Here is a 23,823-nt window from a genome sequence, read left to right as displayed (position 1 = left end):
GATCAGGCTGATGCCCAGCATTAACCCTTCAGACGTCATGATCAAAGTTGATTGTGGCGTCTACAATGGTAAAAAAAAAAACATCCTGGCAGCTCAGTGGAGCTGATCAGGACCATCGCTGTGAAATCGCAATGTCCTGATCAGCTGAGAGGACAGTGGGAGGGCCCTTACCTGCCTCCTCACTGTCCAATCGGTCCAATGATGTACCCAGCCAGCCATAGCAGGCTGGAGCAGCAGAGCATAAATAACACTGATCACTGCTGATCCAAAGCTTAGCATTGAACAGTATATGCAATAGCAAGATAGCCTCCTATGAAGACTAAAAAAGTAAAAAGTGTAAAAAAAATAAATATGAAATGTGAATAAGCCCCAATAAACATTTGAACTAGCCCCCTTTTGCCATTTTTTAGATAAAATAATGTAATAAAAAATAAACACAATCATACATGGTATGAAAGTCCAAAGTCCAAAATTGTGCATTTTTGGTCACTTCATATACCATAAAACATTTAATAAAAAGCAATCAAAAAGAGGTCAGAAGATGACAATTTTAAACATACTAATTTTGGTGCATGGAGTTCTAATGTAGTAAAATAAAATAAAACCTACATAAATTGGCTATCCTTGTAATCATATGGACCTACAGAATAATGATAAAGTGTCATTTTTAAGGAAAGTGCACTGCTTAAAAACGGAAGCCCCCAAAATTTACAAAATGAGTGTTTTTTTCTTTTTACCCCACACATTTTTTTTTGGTTTGCAGATTATTTTGTAAAATTAGTGATGTCATTACAATTGGTGATGCAAAAAACAAGCCCTTATATACACTGCTCAAAAAACATAAAAGGAACACTAAGATAACACATCCTAGATCTGAATGAATGAACTAATCGTATGAAACACTTTCATCTTTACATAGTTGAATGTGCTGACAACAAAATCACACAAAAATTATCAATGGAAATCTGATTTATCAACCCATGGAGGTCTGGATATGGAGTCACACTCAAAATCAAAGTGGAAAACTACACTAGAGGCTGATCCAACTTTGATGTAATGTCCTTAAAACAAGTCACAATGAGGCTCAGTAGTGTGTGTGGCCTCCACACGCCCATATGACCTCCCTACAACGCCTGGGCATTCTCCTGATGAGGTGGTGGATGGTCTCCTGAGGGATATCCTCCCAGACCGGGACTAAAGCATCCGCCAACCCCTGGACAGTCTGTGGTCCAACGTGGCGCTGGTGGATGGAGCGAGACATGATGTCCTAGATGTGCTCAATCGGATTCACGTCTGTGGAATGGGTGGGACAGTCCATAGCATCAATGCTCTCAGAGGCCATCGCATGTTGTGGGCAGCATCAACATACGATGCTTTTGTATGTCGGGGCCATCGCATAAACGGCTATCCGGCAGCGCAGACTGCTTCTGCTGCCCCCGGATAGCCGTTTAAGGTGCCCCGTGTGCTCCGGTGATGGTCACACACCTGCCCCTGGCGCTCTGGACCATTCTCTTTAGGATCCCCTGCATCGCTGCCGCTCTCCTTCGTCGTCATCACGTCGCCCCGCACGCCGTCCCGTCATCCAATAGGAGCGACGTGGGCAGCGTCGTGATGACAGAGATGAAGTGCGACGATCCCAGGCAGCAGAGATGGTCCGGGGTGGTGGGGAAACCCCGGAGACGTGGCGACAGCGATGGAGGGCGACATCCAGGGCAGCGGTGACGGTCCAGAGCGGCGGGGACAGGTGAGTATAACTTCCTATTCTTTTCATTGCACGGATCCCTCAACATACGATGGTTTCAACTAACGATGGTTCATTTGGAACGAATTACCATCATATGTTGAGGGACCACTGTATATAAAGGACCATATGGTGGTAGATATCAGCTGTACACAGGATGTGTATACCATATAAGTGATTTATTCAATATGCAGAATAACAAGTAGTACAGGAGACAATCGCGATTGTCTCCTGTACTACTTGTTATTCTGCATATTGAATAAAGCACCGGATTTTACCTGCCTCTATTGTGCCGGACCTCATCTATTGTTTGTATGCTGCACGTGGAGAGGAACGCCACCTCCCTGGTCGGAGCACTAGAGCAGTGGTAAAGGGGATCGAGCGGAGGACTTGTTGTATTGCACATAAGTGATTACAGTTACATTTTGGGACTCACAATTACGTCTTTTCTGATCAGCGGCGTCCTCTTTCATTTTCTTCTCCGTCCGGATCAGACCGCCATGTGGATCTCTTAACATCTGCAGGACAAACATGTCAGACTCTACATTTTTTCAGTGTCCTAATCCTCCTTTAGAAAATCTGCCCATCTATAGGCCCACAAACTGTAATAATGCCCTCCTTGGTGTCCTGCACAGTAAAGGGCAGGCAGGTAGGTAGTTGCCTGATGAAAGGGCCATCCTGGCCCTGAAACGCGTTGCATGTTTCAATAAAGTTCCACTACCTTATCATACATTTTTGGCTCTGATCCTACTTTGTGAATCAGCAGCAGCGCAGGACGACTTTCCGTATTACCAAGTGTGCCCGATCCAGTATCCTATACATGCCAGTCCGAGGTGGGAAACCGCAGCCTTCCAGTCATGGAACCCGTGTGACCCCTCTCTAAGCCCAGTGAGCATTGTGCCACGGTTGATGCACAACCACAGAAGGTGAGCGTATTACACATCAATATTATTTTAATCTCCTACTCTGGTGGTCCTACCCATAGAAGCGCTCCTGTTCCCTTTTTTTTATTTAAGCTACATATGCGGCTCACGCAGAGGACGCGTTTTGCTGTATGTGCGTGTACCGCACATACAGGAGAAGGCAGCACTGTCTGCTGGGGATCTGGGACGAGTGTCCCGATCCTCAGTAGAAGCAGCAACGGGCCCTTTACCCGGCTTGGCCCTCGGACAATGTCCGATCGGACCGGCCAGTCAGTCCGCCCCTGAATACAGGAACTACTGCTCCCATCATGGAACAGTGTGTTCCATGCTGGGAGTAGTAGTACTACCTAAAAAATATAAAAAATTAAGAAAAAAAGTGAAACACACACACACTACATTTTTATTATTGTCGCCTACTTTTTTAGTGCCCTGCCGCCCACACAAATTGATCCCTGTTTAAAAATTAATTAAAATTTTGTTATAAAAAAAATATATATTTCGTTAAATAATTTTTTTTCCATCACTACTGCATCCATTTCTTTTTTTTTTGGTACCCAACAAATTTTGAAAAAACTTCAAAGGGGCCAAAAATGCAATTTCCACTCAAAGGCAAAAATCACCAGAAAAAAAACGCAAGAAAAAAAATGCCAAACACAGGAAATTGCTGTTGCATTTTATTCTGGCATTTTTTTGGGCCACAAAGAAACCAAATGGAAACTTAGCCTAAGGCAGCTGCCTTAGGCTAGTGCTGGCTCTGGTTCCATCTCTTTTTGTCCCCTCTCCCTTTGGCCCCTTGCTTGTTACGGCTCCACCCTCACAATGGCCCACCCAGTTAAGGCTGGGTTCCCACTACGTTTTCTCCCATATGGGAGCACATACGGCAGGGGGGAGCTAAAACCTCGCGCTCCCGTATGCCTTCGTATGCGCTCCTGTATGCAATTCATTTCAATGAACCGACCGCAGTGACACATTCGGTCCGCTCGGCTCATTTTTGCCCCGTATGCGCTTTTACAACCGGACCTAAAACCGTGGTTGACCACGGTTTTCGGTGCGGGGAAAAAAGCGCATACTGCGCAAAAATGAGCCGACCGAACGTTTCACTGCGGTCAGCTCATTGAAATGAATTACATACGGGAGCGCATACGAAGGCATACGGGAGCGTGAGGTTTTAGCTCTCCCCTGCCGTATGCGCTCCCGTATGGGAGAAAACGTAGTGGGATCCTTAAAGAGCACAAAAGAGGACATCCCTGTGTCATACACCCCATATACCCTGCATTATGGATAACATAGTATATCATCTTTTTTATTGTCAGAATCTAACTGTTCTGCTTACATACAGTATAAACCTTCCCTGATAAGTAGCCTATTCCGCAGAATGGTTATGTATGTAATAGGCAATGCATTCATTAAGGCACAACACATTGGGGGAAGATTTATCAAAACCTGTGTAGATGAAGAGTGGTGCAGTTGCCTTGGTTGCACTTATTATCTCCACTCTACAGACCAGAGCCTTGTACATCCATTTCAGTACAGTTATTAGATCACTGACATGATCAATCTGTCATCCCCCTGGGCCTCTGTATAAATCCTGTTATTTCTCCATGATCCTTTTCATCAGATTACCCAGCAGTTTATCCTGATAACTCAGCCTCTGGATTATAATAAGTGGAGATTGGCTCACATGCTTCACTGTGAAACCACTGGGAATTTACAGATTTAGATTTAGTAATAGGATTGTTACTGTGTCATCCAAACTAATCTGCTGGCTGCAGTACTCACATCTGAACATTAGATGGCAGCAGAGCACTTTCTGATTTTCACAAGCAGCTACTGACGCGTGTGGGTTGTGAAGTGTTTTGGTCCTTGTAGGAAGCCGTAGGGCGGCTGAATTAAACGCCGAGGAGACGGAAAAAGGGAGCGCACAGTGCTCGGTAAGTCACTGGGACTCGGTATGGACGGTTAGGGGGCGCTGCAGTGTCTGTGGGACTTCTTGGAGACTGTAGTCCAGTGTTTCCCAACCAGTGTGCCTCCAGCTGTTGCAAAACTACAACTCCCAGCATGCCCGGGCAGCCTTCGGCTGCCTGGGCATGCTGGGAGTTGTAGTTTTGCAACAGCTGGAGGCACACTGGTTGGGAAACACTGCTGTAGTCACTGCTGTAGTCACAAGCTGTGTGGGTTATACAATGTATCTAACACCTGTTGATACAATGTTTTGCTGGTTTTCTATGTATTATAATCACGTGACTTTTATGTCAGCATCACTATATGACTTCTGTATCCTCCATGATACAAATACAATGGTTGTTTTATCATAAATGTCCGTTTTCATGGTCAGGGATGGAGTCCAGTGGTCATGTGACTGTAAACGCAACATTGGACAGCAAAACTGGTGGCTATATATATATAATGTTAAAGTGCTCCATATTTCAGGCCTCCGGGCACTGGCGGACATGAATCTGGTGTACTGTATTTCTGTACATTTACCTCAGCTCATTTCACCTAGAAGAGCGGAGCCTTGTAATATGGCAGCCCTCAAATGCGAATAGTGAGGGCTCCATGTAACAAATATGGCAGCGGATAAGCAACTTTCCACCTGTTAGAAATGCCTTCTGTCAGGGGTAACTATAAGTGCAGAGGTGGCATCACCCTGGTGCCTGAGGGCTCCCAAGGCACCTCTGACACCAGTTTTATGTATGCCACATAGTAGACCAGTGGTTCTCAACCTGGAGTACAAGTAACCCCAGGGGGGTACTTAAAAAAAAAAAAAAAAATCAGTAATGGCAGCCACAGCCACTGGTTACTGGTCTGGACCACTTTGAAAGAAATGGTCGGCTGACATCACTGCACCGAGGAGCGGAGCAGGAGGACAGCAAAGGGGAAGCGCGGGCACTGGGCTGCTGTGGGCAGTAACCACCATCAGCTTTGTTGCTCCACTGCCCCTGCAGACCGGGGACCTACTGCTAGGAACCATAACAATAGGTCCCCAGACCAGAGGAGCAGTGGAGCACCAAAGCGGGACAGTATGGTGGCCTACAACTTAGTGCTGGGTGGTATACTAGTTCATACCGAATACCAACATTTTTGTCCTGCACCACAATACCGGTTGGGCCCCTCCCCCTCGGGAATGAATTAATTATCAACCCAGCGCTGCGATGTCCCCACATCGGGGAACTGATCATATGTGACCCGCATGCGCTGTTCTGCTCCCCCCCCCCCCCCAATTAATTATCAGCCCAACGCTGCGCTGTTCCCATTGGGGAACTAATCACATGTCACCCGCAAACGCTGCTGGACAGCTTCTTACATGACAGTGCGCCCAACCTCTCACTGGCCGAGACGGAATGGCGCTGCGTTCGGTGATAGGCTGACGGCTGTCCGATGTTCCCGTCCCCAGGAAGAGCGTGAGGCCGATGTAGGAAGGTGAGTTAAAGTTTATCTTTTGCAGCCCGGGCATTGGGATACAGCGTACAGTACAGAGTTCCAGCACCGGCGGCCCGCAACAAACAGGAGGACGAGGAGGGCAGCGCTTGCGGGTGACATGTGATTAGTACCCTGATGGTACTAACCTGATAATTAATGGGGGGGGGGGGGGAGCAGAACAGCGCTCGCGGGTCACATGATTTGGGGGGAATACCGTTATATACCGTGGGACCGCCATAAGTTACGAAAATACCGTGATGCGCATATTTGATCGTACCGTCCAGCTCTACTACAACTATATATGGGGGCCTACAGCTATATTTGGGGGCACAGAGGGGGCCTAACAACTTTATGGGGATGCAAAGCGGGTACTATTACTGTGTGTGACAATAAACATGGGGAGTTTGTAAATAGGTGGGTATTGTACTGCAGAATGGGGCCTAAAATGTTTGTTTGGCTGGTTCTGTGGAGAAGTCTTGTATGGGAGAAATCTTAATGGCGGTCTAGGCCAGTTAGAAAAGAAAAGTAAACAACTCTGGTTAGAAAAGACGTCACCTGTAAATCGGGGGACTGGGGAGATAGGGATATTCCTGTTATAGAGGAAAGTAAAGCATATGAATTATACTATAATCATTACAAAATGTCTCTAAATATGGGGGTACAATTTTTTGGGAATGGGCTGTCAAAGGGTGCTCATGCCAAAAAGGTTCAGAACCACTGTAGTAGACAAGGGACACATTCAGCACAGTTTTCAGCACCCAATGGATTAAATGGGAATGTTCAAAAGCAACATTAAAAGAATTGGCGTCTTTCTTTAAGATGTTTAGTGTTTTTTTTTTTTTTTTTGCCCTTGTGAACATGCCCTTGCAGATTTAGCATTTGGGACCAAGAAGCTACGACTTACATGTCTTCCTTCTGTAGTGTATGGTCCACACATGCGCTACTTCTGGCCTCACCCACAAATAAAACCCTGCTGGCCTGTTATAAGGGTACGATCACGCGTGTGTATTTTGAAGTCAATGAGGGATATTTATCTATACCTGTCCAGAGGAAAAGTTGCTGAGTTGCCCATACCAACCAATCAGATCACTTCTTTCATTTAACAGAGGCCTTTTCAAAAACGAAAGACGCGATCTGATTGGTTTCTATGGGCAACTGGTCAATTTTTTCTCTCGACAGGTTTTGATAAATCTCCCCCAATGGGTAGGAAAATCAGCAGAAAAGTACACACGTTTGAACGTACCCTAAGTGTCAGTTCACATGTCCTTTTTTTTGCTGCAGCAGATTTTGCTGCACATTGACTTCCCAATTTTCAAGGGCCTGTAAATAACCACATCTTAAAACTACACCCCTCAAATTGTTTAGAATAAAAGTTACAAAGTTTATTCACCCTTTCATGTTTTAACCCATTATTTAACCCATTCAGGTTTACAGAGGCCTTGGGGTGCAAAAACATGAGAACCCCCCCCCCCCCCCCCAAAGTTTTTAGCATTAGGCCGTGAAAATGCTTTTTTCATTTTTCTGCATAAATTGCACATTTAACACAATTGTTTTTCTTAATTTTCACAAGGAACACGGATAATAGCGCCCGAAAATGTGCTATGCAATTTCTCCTGAACATGCCAGTACCCCATATGTGGCATGTTATCTGCTGATTTGACAGATGGCAGGGCCCAGGAAAAACATAGCACCAAGCCAAATTTCAAGCCTACTTTGGTCATATTTACTGCATTGTTCTCTCATTAACCCCTTAAGGACCCCGCTTATTTTTACCTTAATGACTGGGCCCAACAAATCTGTCCCGTGTCTATTTAAAGGGGTACTCCGGTGGAAAACTTTTTTATTTAATTTTTTTAAATCAACTGGTGCCAGAAAGTTAAACAGATTTGTAAATTCTTCGATTAAAAAAAATCGTTATCCTTCCAGTACTTATTAGCTGCTGAATACTACAGAGGAAATTTTTTCTTTTTGGAACACAGAGCTCTCTGCTGACATCATGAGCACAGTGCTCTCTGCTGACATCTCTGTCCATTTTAGAAACTGTCCAGAGCAGCATATGTTTACTATGGGGATTTTTTCCTACTCTTCGCAGTTCTTTAAATGGACAAAGATGTCAGCAGAGAGCACTGTGTTTGTGATTCAGCAGAGAGCTCTGTGTTCCAAAAAGAAAAGAATTTCCTCTGTAGTATCCAGCAGCTAATAAGTACTGGAAGGATAAAGATTTTTTAATAGAAGTAATTTACACATCTGTTTAACTTTCTGGCACCAGTTGATTTAAAAAAAAAAATTTCCACCAGAGTACCCCTTTAACCCCTTAAGGACCAGGCCATTTTACACCTCAGGACCAGAGCGTTTTTTGCACATCTGACCACTGTCACTTTAAACATTAATAACTCTGGAATGCTTTTAGTTATCAATCTGATTCCGAGATTGTTTTTTCGTGACATATTCTACTTTAACATAGTGGTAAAATTTTATGGTAACTTGCATCCTTTCTTGGTGAAAAATCCCAAAATTTGATGAAAAATTTGAAAAATTAGCATTTTTCTAACTTTGAAGCTCTCTGCTTGTAAGGAAAATGGATATTCCAAATAAAAAAAATTTGGATTCACATATACAATATGTCTACTTTATGTTTGCATCATAAAATTGACAAGTTTTTACTTTTGGAAGACACCAGAGGGCTTCAAAGTTCAGCAGCAATTTTCCAATTTTTCACAAAATTTTCAAACTCACTATTTTTCAGGGACCAGTTCAGGTTTGAAGTGGATTTGAAGGGTCTTCATATTAGAAATACCCCACAAATGACCCCATTATAAAAACTGCACCCCCCAAAGTATTCAATATGATATTCAGTCAGCGTTTTAACCCTTTAGGTGTTTCACAGGAATAGCAGCAAAGTGAAGGAGAAAATTCACAATCTTCATTTTTTTACACTCGCATGTTCTTGTAGACCCAATTTTTTTATTTTTACAAGGGGTAAAAGGAGAAAATTTATACTTATATTTGTAGCCCAATTTCTCTCGAGTAAGCACATACCTCATATGTCTATGTAAAGTGTTCGGCGGGCGCAGTAGAGGGCTCAGAAGCGAAGGAGCGACAAGGGGATTTTGGAGAGTACGTTTTTCTGAAATGGTTTTTGGGGGGCATGTTGCATTTAGGAAGCCCCTATGGTGCCAGAACAGCAAAAAAAAAAAAAAAAAAACACATGGCATACCATTTTGGAAACTAGACCCCTTGAGGAACGTAACAAGGAATTAAGTGAGCCTTAATACCCCACAGGTGTTTCACGACTTTTGCATATGTAAAAAAATTTTTTTTTTCACTAAAATGTGTGTTTCCCCCCAAATTTCACATTTTTGCAAGGGTTAATAGCAGAAAAGACCCCCCCAAAATTTGTAACCCCATCTCTTCTGAGTATGGAGGTACCCCACAAGTTGACCTGAAGTGCACTATGGGCGAACTACAATGCTCAGAAGAGAAGGAGTCTTATTTGGCTTTTTGAGAGCAAATTTTGCTCGGGGGGCATGTCGCATTTAGGAAGCCCCTATGGTGCCAGAACAGCAAAAAAAAAAAAAAAAACACATGGCATACCATTTTGGAAACTAGACCCCCTTGAGGAAACACAGGGGTTTCACAACTTTTGCATATGTAAAAAAAAATAATAATAATAATAATAATTTCACAAAAATGTGTGTTTCCCCCCAAATTTCACATTTTTGCAAGGGTTAATAGCAGAAAAGACCCCCCAAAATTTGTAACCCCATCTCTTCTGAGTATGGAAATACCCCAAGTGCTCTGTTGGCGCACTACAATGCTCAGAAGAGAAGGAGCGCCATTGAGCTTTTGGGAAAATAAAATGTTTGGAATGGAAGTCAGGGGCCATGTGCGTTTACAAAGCCCCCTGTGGTGCCAGAACAGTGGAACCCCCCACATGTGACCCCATTTTGGAAACTACACCCCTCACAGAATTTAATTAGGGGTGCAGTGAGTATTTACACCCCACTGGCGTTTGACAGATCTTTGGAACAGTGGGCTGTGCAAATGAAAAATAAAATTTTTCATTTTCACGGACCACTGTTCCAAAAATCTGTCAGACACCTGTGGGGCGTAAATGCTCACTGTACCCCTAATTAAATTCTGTGAGGGGTGTAGTTTCCAAAATGGGGTCACATGTGGGTATTTTTTTGGGGGGGGGTTTATGTCAGAACCGCTGTAAAATCAGCCACCCCTGTGCAAATCACCAATTTAGACCTCAAATGTACATAGTGCGCTCTCACTCCTGAGCCTTGTTGTGCGCCCACAGAGCATTTTACGCCTACATATGGGGTATTTCCGTACTCAGGAGAAATTGTGTTACAAATTTTGGGGGTCTTTTTTTCCTTTTAACACTTGTGAAAATAAAAAGTAAAGGGCAACACCGGCATGTTAGTGTAATTTTTTTTTTTTTTTTACACTAACAAGCTGGTGTAGCCCCAACTTTTCCTTTTCATAATGGGTAAAAGGAGAAAAAGCCCCCCAAAATTTGTAGTGCAATTTCTCCCGAGTACGGAGATACCCCATATGTGGCCCTAAGCTGTTTCCTTGAAATACGACAGGGCTCCGAAGTGAGAGAGCGCCATGCGCATTTGAGGACTAAATTGGGGATTTCACAGGGGTGGACATAGGGGTATTCTATGCCAGTGATTCACAAACAGGGTGCCTCCAGCTGTTGCTAAATTCCCAGCATACCTGGACAGTCAGTGGCTGTCCAGAAATGCTGGGAGTTGTTGTTTTGCAACAGCTGGAGGCTCCGTTTTGGAAACACTGCCATACAATACGTTTTTCATTTTTATTGGGGGGACAGTGTAAGGGGTGTATATGTATTTTACTCTTTATTAGGTGTTAGTTTAGTGTAGTGTTTTTAGGGTACATTCACACTGGCGGTTTACGGTGAGTTTCTTGCTAGAAGTTTGGGCTGCGGCGAAAAATTTGCCGCAGCCCAAACTTGAAGCAGGAAATTTACTATAAGTCTGCCCGTGTGAATGTACCCTGTACGTTCACATGGGGGGGCAAACCTCCAGCTGTTTCAAAACTACAACTCCCAGCATGTACTGACAGACCGTGCATGCTGGGAGTTGTACTTTTGCAACAGCTGGAGGCACACTGGTTGGAAAACCTTCAGTTAGGTTCTGTTACCTAACTCAGTATTTTCTAACCAGTGTGCCTCCAGCTGTTGCAAAACTACAACTCCCAGCATGTACTGATCGCCTAAGGGCATGCTGGGAGATGTAGTTATGCAATAGCTGGAGGTACGCAAATACAACTCCCAGCATGCCGAGACAGGTGATTGCTGTTTGGACATGCTGGGATTTGCAGTTTTACAACATCTGGAGGGCTACAGTTTTAGAGAACACTGCAAAGTGATCTCCAAACTGTGGTCCTCCAGCTGTTGCAAAACTACAATTCCCAGCATGCCCTGACAGCAAACAGTTGTTTGAGCATGCTAGGAGTTGTAGTTTTGCAAGATCTGGAGGGCTACAGTTTAGGGACCACTATATAGTGGTCTCAAACTGTAGCCCTCCAGCTGTTGCAAAACTACATATTCCAGCATGCCCAAACAGCTGTGTGGGCATGCTGGGAGTTGTAGTTTTGCAACATCTGGAGGGCTACAGTTAGAGACCACTGTATAATGGTCTCAAACTGTACCCTCCAGATGTTGCTAGGCAACTAACCGGCTTCCGTCAGATACAGCCGCACGTCATCGCCGCCCGCCGATCTCCGTCGCCCGCCCGGATCGGTAAGTGGATCTTTGGCGCCGGTCCCCGTCGTTTCCCCGTCCTGCCCCGCCTATTGTGGGAGGGCAGGACGGGGAAAACGAAAGTAAACCCCCCCCCTGCCCCCGATCTGCTATTGGTGGTCGCGTCTAGACCACCAATAGCAGGGATAGGAGGGGTGGCACCCCTGCCACCTCACTCCTATCGCTTCAGGGGGATCGTGGGTGTCTTAGACACCCGCGATCACCCTTACATTCCCGGTCACCGGGTCACTATAGACCCGTAATGACCCGGAATCGCGCAAATCGCAAGTGTGAATTCACTTGTGATTTGCCGAGATCGCCGACATGGGGGGTCTGATGACCCCCCTGGGCATTTGCACGGAATGCCTGCTGAATGATTTCAGCAGGCATCCCGCTCCGATCCCCGCCCGGCGCACGGCGGGGACTAGAACTGCCCATGACGTAAATGTACGTCCCTGGTCCTTAAGACCCAGGGTGTCGGGACGTACCGTTACGTCATGGGTCCTGTAGGGGTTAAATAGACACAGGACAGATTTGTTTCACACTATGTGAAAGACTCCGTTACAAACGGACGTTAAGGCCTCTTTTAAAAAAAAAAAAAAAAATTTAACGCCATTAACGTCCGTTTTTGTAACGGAGCCTAATGGGAGACATAATGGGCACAGAGGATCCCATTCACTTGAATGGGATTCTCTGACATCCGTTATTGCTGCTGTTATTCCGCTGGAAGATAGCGGGAGAAAAAGCTGTTGCAAGCACAAATTTTTCTCCCCCTATCTTCTAATGGCCGTCACACTGGCGGGCACAAATGGCAGTGTGAAAAGAGCCTAAGTGGTAATCCCTCTGACATGCTTTTTACTTAGTGACGTAATTCTGAGAGAGTTTTTTTCGTGACATATTATACTTTATATTAGTGGTAAATCTTTTTTGATTCATGCTGCATTTTTAGTGAAAAACACAATATTTTGAATTGGATATTGTACATTTTTTTTTTTTTCTGGCGTTTATTTAAATTATTTTTTTACGGAATTCACTGTTGGGCAAAAATTGTTATTAATATTCTGTGGGTTGGTACAATCATGGCGATACACAATTTATATAGCTTTTTTATGCTCTTTCCCTTTTCTCAACAAAATCCTTTTTTCCCTTCTTTTTGTGTTGTCATGTTCTGACAGTCATAACTTTATTTTTCGTCCAATGCCATTGGGTGAGGGCCTATTTTTTGTGGGACGATCTGTACATATTATCGGTACCATTTTTGCGATTCATGTTACCTTTTGATTTTTTTTTATGGCTTTCACCATGCAGGATAGATAGAATTATCAATTTAGTTTATGTGGCAATACCTATTATGCAGAGGTTTGGGCATTTCTTTTTTATTTTGGGGCGATAATATATGGCTTTATTGGGAAGGGGGTATTTTTTTTTTCAAATTTTTTAAATATGTATTTATTTAATCCTTTAAGGACCAAGGGCGTACAGGTACGCCTTGACATCCTGGTACTTAAGCACCAAGGGGGTACCTGTAAGCCCGTGGCATTTCCGGTCCCTGCCGCTTGCCAGGTAGGGACCAGACCGGGATGCCTGCTGGAATTATTCAGCAGGCACCCCGTGCCAATTCAGACCGGCGCGTTGTGGCGATTCCGGGTCAATTGGGTCTCCTGTGTCCAAGAAAAAAAGGGTGAATGGGGCTGTCGGAGACAGCCCCATTCACCCTTACCCAACAGGAGTCAGGAGGCACGGGTGCCACCTCATGATCACGTGATTGATCAGCCGGAACGACCGACCAATCAATATCCTGCTGAGAGGTGATCTGGGCCGGCGGAGGTCTCCTACCTTTGCCTGGCCCAGTGGGGGTCCCCTCACGAGCAGCAGCAGTGGTCCCGGCGGTGCAGGCAGCAGGATACAGCAGCAGGTGAGGCTTTTTCACCTCCTGCTGTTGCTTAGCAACAACTCCTCAGTATGCACAGGTAAAGGACATGGTGGGAGTTGTAGTTTTGCAACAGCTGAAGTTCCAACTACAGCTCCCAGCATGACGCTCTTTCGCTTTGGAGCCCTGTGGTATTTCAAGGCAGTGCCACAAATGGGGTATTTCTGTACTCGTGAGAAATTGCGTTACAAATTTTGGGGGGGCTTTTTCTCCTTTTTACCACTTATGAAAAGGTAACGTTGGGGTCTACACTAGCATGTTAGTGTAGAAAATTTTTTTTTTTTTTACACTAATGTCCTGGTGTTGCCCCTTTTAACAGGTGGTAAAAGTTCAAAACACCTAAAGGGTTAACACACTTTCTGAATGTCATTTTGAATACTTTGAGGGGTGCAGTTTTTATAATGGGGTAATTTATGGGGTATTTCTAATATGAAGGAACCTCAAATCCACTTCAAACTGAACTGATCTCTAAAAAAAAATCTTAAAAATAAAAAAAATTGTGAAAAACTTGAAATTTGCTGCTGAATTTTGAAGCCCTCTGATGTCTTCCAAAAGTAGACAACATGTCAACTTTATGATGCAAACATAAAGAAGACATATTGTATATGTGAATCAAAATATAATTTATTTGGGATGTCTATTTTCCTTATAAGCATTTTTCATCAAATTTTTGAATTTTTTACCAAGAAATTATGCAAGTATAGACAAAAATTTACCCCTAACTTAAAGTAGAATATGTCACGAAAAAACAATCTCGGAATCAAAATGAAAAGTTAAAGCATTCCAGAGTTATTAATTATTAAAGTGACAGTGGTCAGATTTTGGCCTTGAAATGGCTTGGGTCTTGAAAAACCTTTTAATTAAAACCTTTTATTTTTTTTACTTTTCACTCCTTACCTGTTATACTATGCAGCAGTGCATCTGTACTGCAGCACAGTATAACTGGCAGTTTACACTAACAGCCTATGCGATCCAGCCTATGGCTGGACCTCACAGGCTCCCGTACTAGGCAGACAGAAGTCCATCAGCTGGCCTCCTGCAGCCATGGCAACCAATGGGATCCCGCAATCGTATCCATACCCCGCTGCCCCGCAATCACTGTGGCTGACTATTAACTCTTTAGATCGCTGCTTTCAAAGCTGACCATCCCTGGAGGTCCACTGTGGAGGTAGCCGGAGGGCTCACCTCTTCATCCATGGCTGCCTCGGAACTGTATTTGATTGAGCCTACCTGGAGCAGGCTAAGCCAAATGAGCAGAGATCACACAGATCAATTGAGTTCAACAGAACTGAATTGATCTGTATGAGGATTCTAATGATTCCTTCTTAAATTTCCCTAAGGGGACTAATAAAGTGTTAAAAAAAAGTATAGTTAAAAAAAACACACATTAATCCTTTTCATATTAAAAGCTCACATCATCCCCTTTTTCCATTTCCCATAGAAAAAAACATGTAAACATGATAAAAATTATGTATAGAGGGAGAATGCGGAGCACTCACCAGCGTCTCCTTGCAGATGCTTCTTTATTGTTCTTCAGAACATGCGGGGTTAAACATGCAAGGGTAACTTCAATAGCAGAAGAAGTATGAAAAGAATCGCACTCACCACGAAGGAGGTCCCAAAAGTAATAACTTATAATCCATAAAGCAGGATGAAGCAGCAAACATAGGAATAGGCAATTCCAGACAAGCGGGGAGAGAGAGCAGCCACTCCCAGAATGCAGGGGCACACGGGGAATGGCAACTAGTTTCGCGTCAGCCGACGCTTCTTCCGGCTAGAATGTTTATGAGATTCAAGCTGCTAAATCCTCTTCTTCTAGTCATGCGGTCCCGCCTACATCCACGAAAGTCCCCAAAAAGTGTAAGGTGGTCTCTTTCTCTGATTCTGATGATGCTACATCTTATCAAGATATTGAGGAGGGTGAATGTGTAGACAGCCCACAGGAAGAATTGGATACAGGGTTTAAAAATGTTTTAAAAGAGAACTCCAGAATATGAAAATTGTCCCCCATACTGCCGGCAGTAAAAAAAAAAAAATCATCGAAAGTCTGTCTATTCTTAAAATGACTACTAGTTTTCTAGCAGATGCATCTGCAGAATCTGTCAAGTAAACATGGGTTTGCTTCAGGGAGATCATGTCAAACAAATATTATTGATTTTTTTTTTGACTGGGTGACTAAAATAATAGATGGCGGAGGGGCAGTAGACATCGCATATCTAGATTTTAGTAAGGCTTTTGACACTGTTCCACATAGAAGACTTATCAGTCATTGAGATTGGACTCCCATATTGTTGAGTGGATTAGACACTGGGTTGTAGTCAATGGAGAATATTCAGAGCAAGGTCTTGTTACCAGTGGGGACCTCAGGGATCTGTCATGGGACCCATTTTGTTTAATATCTTCATTGGTGATATCACAAAAGGTCTCGATGGTAAGGTATTGGTCTTTTTGCTGATGACACAAAGATATGTAACAGGGTTGATGTTCCTGGAGGGATACACCAAATTGAAAAGGATTTAGGCAAAGTAGAAAAATGGTCAGAACTCTGGCAACTGAAATTTAATGTGGATAAGGGCAAGATAATGCACCTGGGGCATAAAAACCATTGGGCTGAGTATAGAATATTTGACACAGTCCTGACCTCAGTATCTGAGGAAAGGGATTTAGGAGTAATTATTTCAGAAGACTTAAAGGGGTACTCCGGTGGAAATTTTTAATTTTTAATTTTTTTCTGGTGCCAGAAAGTTAAACAGATTTGTAAATTATTAATATTAAAAAATCTTAATCCTTCCAGTACTTATTATCTCTGAATAATACAGAGGAAATTCTTTTCTTTTTGGAACACAGAGCTCTCTGCTGAATCATGAGCACAGTGCTCTCTGCTGACATCTCTGTCCATTTTAGGAATCGTCCAGAACAGCATATGTTTGCTATGGGGATTTTCTCCTACTCTGGACAGTTCTTAAAATGGGCAGAGATGTCAGCAGAGAGCACTGTGCTTGTGATGTCAGCAGAGAGCTCTGTATTCCAAAAAGAAAATAATTTCCTCTATAGTATTCAGCAACTAATAAGTACTGGAAGGATTAAGATTTTTAATAGAAGTCATTTACAAATGTACACTGGAGCAGGTAGAAAGAGTATAAGTCCGGCACTGCTATGCAGGTGAAGGCAGTTTACTTGATAATATGGTATCCGCTTTCTCAGGTATAGGTAGAGACTGGACGGTGTGTGCTATGTCGGGGTGCTGGTTAGAGAAGGCACATATCGCTTGACACAATCGGGACAATGTAGAGAAAACCGCACTCGCCCGATCAACGTGCACAGATTCTTTATTCCGTTGAACATCAACATAGAACACAGGAGGACTTGTGGTTGGCAGGGACGCCAGGGAACAGGAGGTGTTCCCTGGCGTCCCTGCCGACCACAAGTCCTCCTGTGTTCTATGTTGATGTTCAACGGAATAAAGAATCTGTGCACGTTGATCGGGTGAGTGCGGTTTTCTCTACATTGTCCCGATCATTTACAAATGTGTTTAACTTTCTGGTAAGGATCGACCGATATCGTTTTTTTTAGGGCCGATACCGATAATTGGTGGAGGTTAGGGCCGATAGCCGATAACTTATATCGATATTCCGGTATAAGTTATCAGCTATTTATCCCCCCTCGACACCGCTGCAGATCATTGATTTAAAGCGGGCGCTTTAAATCAATGCACTGCAGTGGCCTTTTGCGGGGCCATAGGCCGCCGCCGCCACCACCCGCTTCTCTCCCCCTACCTGTCAGGGTGGTCCGGGCCATCCTTCCTTCCTGTAGTGTCCGGGAGCATTCCGGGTGGAGGGTGAACCGGTCCGGGCTCTCCTTCTTATCCGGGGGTCATCTTCTCCACTCCGGGCAGGCTCCGGCCTAGTACGCTGCATAGACGCCGCTGCGCAGTGACGCCCGTGTGCAGCGACGCACCTGACGTCACGGCGTAGCAGCGTCTTTACAGCGTACTAGGCCGGAGCCTGCCCAGAGTGGAGAAGATGACCCTCGGAGAAGGACAGCCCAGACCGGTTCACCCTCCACCCGGAATGCCGCCGGAGACTACAGGAAGGAAGGATGGCCCGGACCACCCCCATTACGGGTAAGTTTAATTTTTTTTATTGACTCGGAGGGTGGGGTAGGGGCCCAACCGGTATAGCGGTATAGGCAGAAATCCATACCGGTATACCGCCCAGCACTATGGTGGGGGGTGCGACGCGGGGGGGCGGTAGCGGTGCGGCGGGTCAGGGGGGGTTGCGGTCGCGGTGCGGGGGGCGGGGCATTATCGGCTTATCGGCAAGGTAATTGCCGATACCGATAATGCCCAAAATCGTGATTATCGGCCGATAATATCGGCCATACCGATAATCGGTAGATCCCTACTTTCTGGCACCAGTTGATTTAAAAAGAAAAAAAAGTAGGAAGATTATGTAATAGAGCAGCAGGAAATGCTAGCAGAATGCTTGGATGTATAGGGAGAGGTATAAGCAGCAGAAAGAGAGAAGTGCTCATGCCACTGTACAGAACACTGGTGAGGCCTCACCTGGAGTAAAGTTGAAATCACACACAGGACCGTGTGATTTTGAGAAAGTTGTAAAAATGACAGTGGAGAAGATGTGCCAAACTTTGGCGCAAAAAGACACTGTGCCAAAGTATTGCGCCAAAGTTTAGTGAAAAAAACACATAAATCCTTTGATAAATCCCCCCCCCCTACATCCTTAAGGGGTTAAATACATAAAGGAAATTAACACTGTAAAGGAGGATAGCATATTTAACCCCTTAAGGACCCAGGCTTTTTCCGTTTCTTCATTTTCAATTTTTCCTCCTTAACTTTAAAAAATCATAACTCTTTAAAATTTTCACCTAAAATTCTATGTGATGGCTTATTTTTTGCGTCACTAATTCTACTTTGTAATGACATTAGTCATTTTACCCAAAAATCTACGGTGAAATGGGAAAAAAAATCAATGTGCGACAAAATTTATGAAAAAAACACAATTTTGTAAGTTTTGAGGGCTTCCGTTTTTACGTAGTACATTTTTCGGAAAAATGATACCTTATCTTTATTCTGTAGGTCCATATGGTTAAAATGATACCCTACTTATATAGGTTTGATTTTGTATCACTTCAGAAAAAAATCATGAATACATGCAGGAAAATGTATACGTTTAAAAATGTCATCTTCTGACCCCTATAACTTTTTTCTTTTTCTGTGTTCAGGGAGCTATGAGGGCTCATTTTTTGCGCCGTGATCTGAAGTTTTTAGTGGTACCATTTTTGTTCTGATCAGACTTTTTGATCACTTTTTATTCACATTTTTGTGGTATAAAAAGTGATCAAAAATACGCTATTTTGGAATTTGGAATTTTTTTGCGCGTACGCCATTGAATGTGCGGTTTAAAAAGCGGTAAATTTTTATAATTCGGACATTTCCGCACGCAGCGATACCACATATGTTTATTTTTATTTACACTGTTTTTTTTTAATTCTTGGGTGATTCAAACTTTTATTACGGGAAGGGATAATTGAAAGGGTTAATGATTTTTTTACACTTTTCTTATGCAATAATATAGCTCCTATAGGGGCTATAACATTGCATGTACTGATCTTTAACACTGATTGATGCATCTCCATAGGAATGGATCAATCAGTGTTTTTGGCGATTGAATGCTCAAGCCTGGATCTCAGGCTTGAAGCATTCATTCGGCGATCAGACTGCAGGAAGGAAGGTAAGAAGACCTCCTCCTGTGTTACAGCTGTTCGGGATGTGGCGATTATACCGCGGCGATCCCGAACAGCTCCCTGAGCTAACCGGCAACTTTCACTTTCGTTTTTAGCCGCACGGCTCAGCTTTGAGCGCGCGGCTAAAGGGTTAATAGCGCACGGCACTGTGATCAGTGCTGTGCGCTATTAGAGGGGGGTCCCGTCTTCACTATGAAGCCGGGCCCGCCGCGATATGATGCGGGGTCACCGTGTGACCCCGCGTTATATCGCAGGACCGGGACCCAGGACGTACCCACACGTCCTGGGTCCTTAAGAGGTTAAAAGAAGAAAAACTGCCACAAGAGGACATCATTTAAAATTAGAGGGGCAAAGGTTTAAAAGTAATATCGGGAAGTATTACTTTACTGAGAGAGTAGTGGATGCATGGAATAGCCTTCCTGCAGAAGTAGGAGCTGCAAATATAGTGAAGGAGTTTAAAGGGGTACTCCGGTGAAAACCTTTTTTTTTTTTTTTTTTTTTTTTTTTTAAATCAACTGGTGCCAGAAAGTTAACCAGATTTGTAAATTACTTCTATTAAAAAATCTTAATCCTTCCTTTACTTATTAGCTGCTGAATACTACAGCGGTTACTACAAGTTATTTTCTTTTTGAAACACAACAGAGCTGTCTGCTGACATCACGAGCACAGTGCTCTCTGCTGACATCTCTGTCCATTTTATGAACTGTCCAGAACAGCATATGTTTGCTATGTGGGATTTCCTTTTACGCTGGACAGTTCCTAAAAATGGACAGAGATGTCAGCAGAGAGCACTGTGCTTGTGATGTCAGAGAGCTCTGTGTTTCAAACGGAAAAGAATTTCCACTGTAGTATTCAGCAGCTAATAAGTACAGGCAGGATTAAGATTTAATAGAAGTAATTTACAAATCTGTTTTAACTTTCTGGCACCAGTTGATTTAAAAAAAAAAAGTTTTTCACCGGAATACCCCTTTAAAGGGAACCAATCATCAGATTTTACCCTATATAATGCTTGGCAAAGTGTTATATAGGGTAAAATCTTTATTTTCACCATTCCCGGGGGACCTCCTGCCCCCAGGGATGGTGAAGATATGAAGTAATAAACTAGTCACCGCCGCGGCCGTAAGTAGTCACCTGGGCGGAGAGCTCTTCTCATCTACTCCCGTTCTTCGGCCGGCCGGCCGGCCCCTCCGCTTGATTGATGGGCAGCGTCATTGTTCCGCTCACTGAACAGACGGAGCAGAGCGATGACGCGGCCCATCAATCAAGCGGAGGGGGCGTCGCTGCCGGCCGAAGAACGGGAGTAGATGAGAAGAGCTCCCCGCCCAGGTGACTACTTACGGCCGTGGCGGTGACTAGTTTATAACTTCATATCTTCACCATCCCTGGGGGCAGCAGCATCCCCCGGGAATGGCAAAAATAAAGATTTTACCCTATATAACGCTTTGCCAAGCATTATATAGGATAATACCCAAGAAAATTGCACAGAGACACAAAGTAGTGAAAAAGTATATATAATCTTTATTAGTGGTGACTGGTTTAAAAACAGAATTAAAAGGAACGACAGTGGACAGACTACTGAGGCGTCTGGATGAGGGGAAGAGACAAAACTGGGCTACAGAACATCAATGAAAAATGGGAGATAATAAAGTGACCCCCATCCGGGTGTATATACATGTAAAGGGTATAGGCTGTACAAAAATATACTAGCAATTACATACCAACATATGTAAACATATACACTCAGAATGGCTGTATAGATGAAAGTCCCGTATTGCACAATGCCCAGAGAAAAAAGTTTTTATGACCGCACCATGGAGTAAGACAATGAGTAAAGTATACAATTATGAGAGTGATAAGCGGGTAAAAGGATAGAGAGTCCCAGGAACCGGGATAAGACATACACAAATGTTCAACAATCACCGGAATCCTGGAAAATATGACTCAAGTATAAATCACCCATCTCACATCACAAGAGCATACAGCGTTCTGGCTTAGGGTAAGATGTCCGCTGTATGCTCTTGTGATGTGAGATGGGTGATTTATACTTGAGTCATATTTTCCAGGATTCCGGTGATTGTTGAACATTTGTGTATGTCTTATCCCGGTTCCTGGGACTCTCTATCCTTTTACCCGCTTATCACTCTCATAATTGTATACTTTACTCATTGTCTTACTCCATGGTGCGGTCATAAAAACTTTTTTCTCTGGGCATTGTGCAATACGGGACTTTCATCTATACAGCCATTCTGAGTGTATATGTTTACATATGTTGGTATGTAATTGCTAGTATATTTTTGTACAGCCTATACCCTTTACATGTATATACACCCGGATGGGGGTCACTTTATTATCTCCCATTTTTCATTGATGTTCTGTAGCCCAGTTTTGTCTCTTCCCCTCATCCAGACGCCTCAGTAGTCTGTCCACTGTCGTTCCTTTTAATTCTGTTTTTAAACCAGTCACCACTAATAAAGATTATATATACTTTTTCACTACTTTGTGTCTCTGTGCAATTTTCTTGGGTATTATTTGTTTCTCTCTGTATGCCAGAGACAAGGTTGGACCATAGGTCAGTATTTTGCGCCCCTCTTTTTTGGTTATTAAGCATTATATAGGGTAAAATCTGATGATTGTTTTCCTTTAAGCATGCATGGAATAGGCATAAGGCTATCCTTCATATAAGATAGGGCCAGGGACAATTGATAGGACTCAGATTATTAGGCAGACTAGATGGGCCAAATGGTTCTTATCTGCCGACACATTCTATGTTTCTATCTGCCTGCACAGCTGTCCTGTCCAATATTTCTAGAAGGGTGTTATGGTTAAAGACTTGGACAGGTGATGTTAATTCCAAAAACAAATTGGCTTCCCTTCCGTTCCATGGACAATTTGTTTTTTCAACCTGATTTAGATGGTATCCTGGCGAAGGCCTCTGACAACAAAAAAGATTTTCCTAGGGAGAAAACTCGGCCAAAAAAGACTACATTTCATCTCTTTTCTCAAACTAATCAGCTCTATAGAGGACGAAAGGTTAAGACAGGTCGTTGGTCTTACAGCAAAGCAGGTAGGGGAAGAGTCTTCTTGTTTAACCCCTACCAGTCTAGCACCGGTAGAGGTAAACAATGACGCCATTCCAGTAGGGGCGAGATTGTCATCTTTCGCCTCTATTTGGGAATCAATGATTCCCAACTCTTGGTTAGTCAACATAATCCAGGAGGGTTACCAGATAGAATTTTCCTCTCCCCCTCACCCAAGATTTGTGGTAACCAGTCAATCCCCAGGTCCCCTAGCATTAATTCTCAAGGGAGTCCAGGATCTATTAGGGGCAGCCATAGAAGTCCCAAAAGAGCAGAGGGGCTCAGGTCACCCCTCCTGTCTTTTTCTAGTCAAAAAGCCAAATGGGAAATTCAGGACTATAATCAATCTGAAACCTTTGAACAAACTAGTAACCTACAGAAAGTTCAAAATGAAAACAGCGGGTCAATGATTTTGCATTCACTTCCAGGCAGTGAAAGAGAGAGGTGGATTGTGGTAAATATAAAAGAAAGTACACTAGCGATTGTTTGAGCTAGCAATTGTGTGATGTATACAAGTAAGTGTAAGTATAAAAGTGAGAGGGACTTAATTAAGGGAGTTTATAGTCAGGGAGCTTAAATTGAATTTTTTTATTTTTTTATTTCCTGTTAATTTTTGCAATCCCTAAATCTAGTATGGCCTCCATGTTGGAAAATGCAGTCCAATGTACATCTTGCACAATGTATGCAATCCTTGAACAGCAGTTTGAGGGTGCATATTGTTGAGCAAGATGTGTGTGAGTTGTTCATTTGGAAGCCCAGATTCTGGATCTAGAGGGGCAACAGTGAGACGCATTGACACCCTGGAGAGGAGTCTCCTGCTCACTGAGCAGGTACTCTCTGGGGTAGAGGTGGGGGGTGGATAGTGGGACGGAGGTGCAGGACAGTCTGGCAGTTATCTGGGTTACAGTTAGAAAAGGGGGTAGAGGGAAAAGTGTCAGGGAGGCTAGTCCTGAACTGGCACACCCCAACAAGTTTGCCCGGTTGGCAGATGAGGGGGATTCCATTTCAGCGCTAGCAGTACTGCAGCAGGACTCTGCTTCTGTAAGGAGGGAGGGAGGAGTGCAGGGCAGGCCAGACAGGTACTGGTAGTGGGAGACTCAATTATTAGGGCGACAGACAGGGCGATCTGTCACAAAGACCGCGATTGCCGAACAGTGTGTTGTCTTCCTGGCGCTTGAGTTCGGCACATC

The 23,823-nt window shown here is 43.8% G+C and overlaps 1 protein-coding gene across 3 annotated transcripts in view; it reads left to right on the top strand.

The window, feature by feature from the left end:
• The first annotated feature begins 4,552 nt into the window (after positions 1-4,552).
• Positions 4,553-23,823, top strand: part of LOC130296458 (chloride channel CLIC-like protein 1) — a 477,677-nt gene continuing 458,406 nt past the window's right edge. The window contains exon 1 of one of the 3 annotated variants that reach the window (XM_056547995.1): positions 4,553-4,595. The gene's annotated coding sequence lies outside the window, so the exon portion shown is untranslated. Of the gene's footprint in view, positions 4,596-17,181; positions 17,280-23,823 lie in introns of those variants that run through there. The other 2 variants (XM_056547996.1, XM_056547997.1) reach the window with 2 other exon arrangements.

This window comes from Hyla sarda, chromosome 12 (assembly GCF_029499605.1).
Source record: "Hyla sarda isolate aHylSar1 chromosome 12, aHylSar1.hap1, whole genome shotgun sequence".
NCBI lineage: Eukaryota > Metazoa > Chordata > Amphibia > Anura > Hylidae > Hyla > Hyla sarda.
Note: the sequence above shows the minus strand (reverse complement) of the source record. Positions and strands in the feature narration are given on the sequence as shown.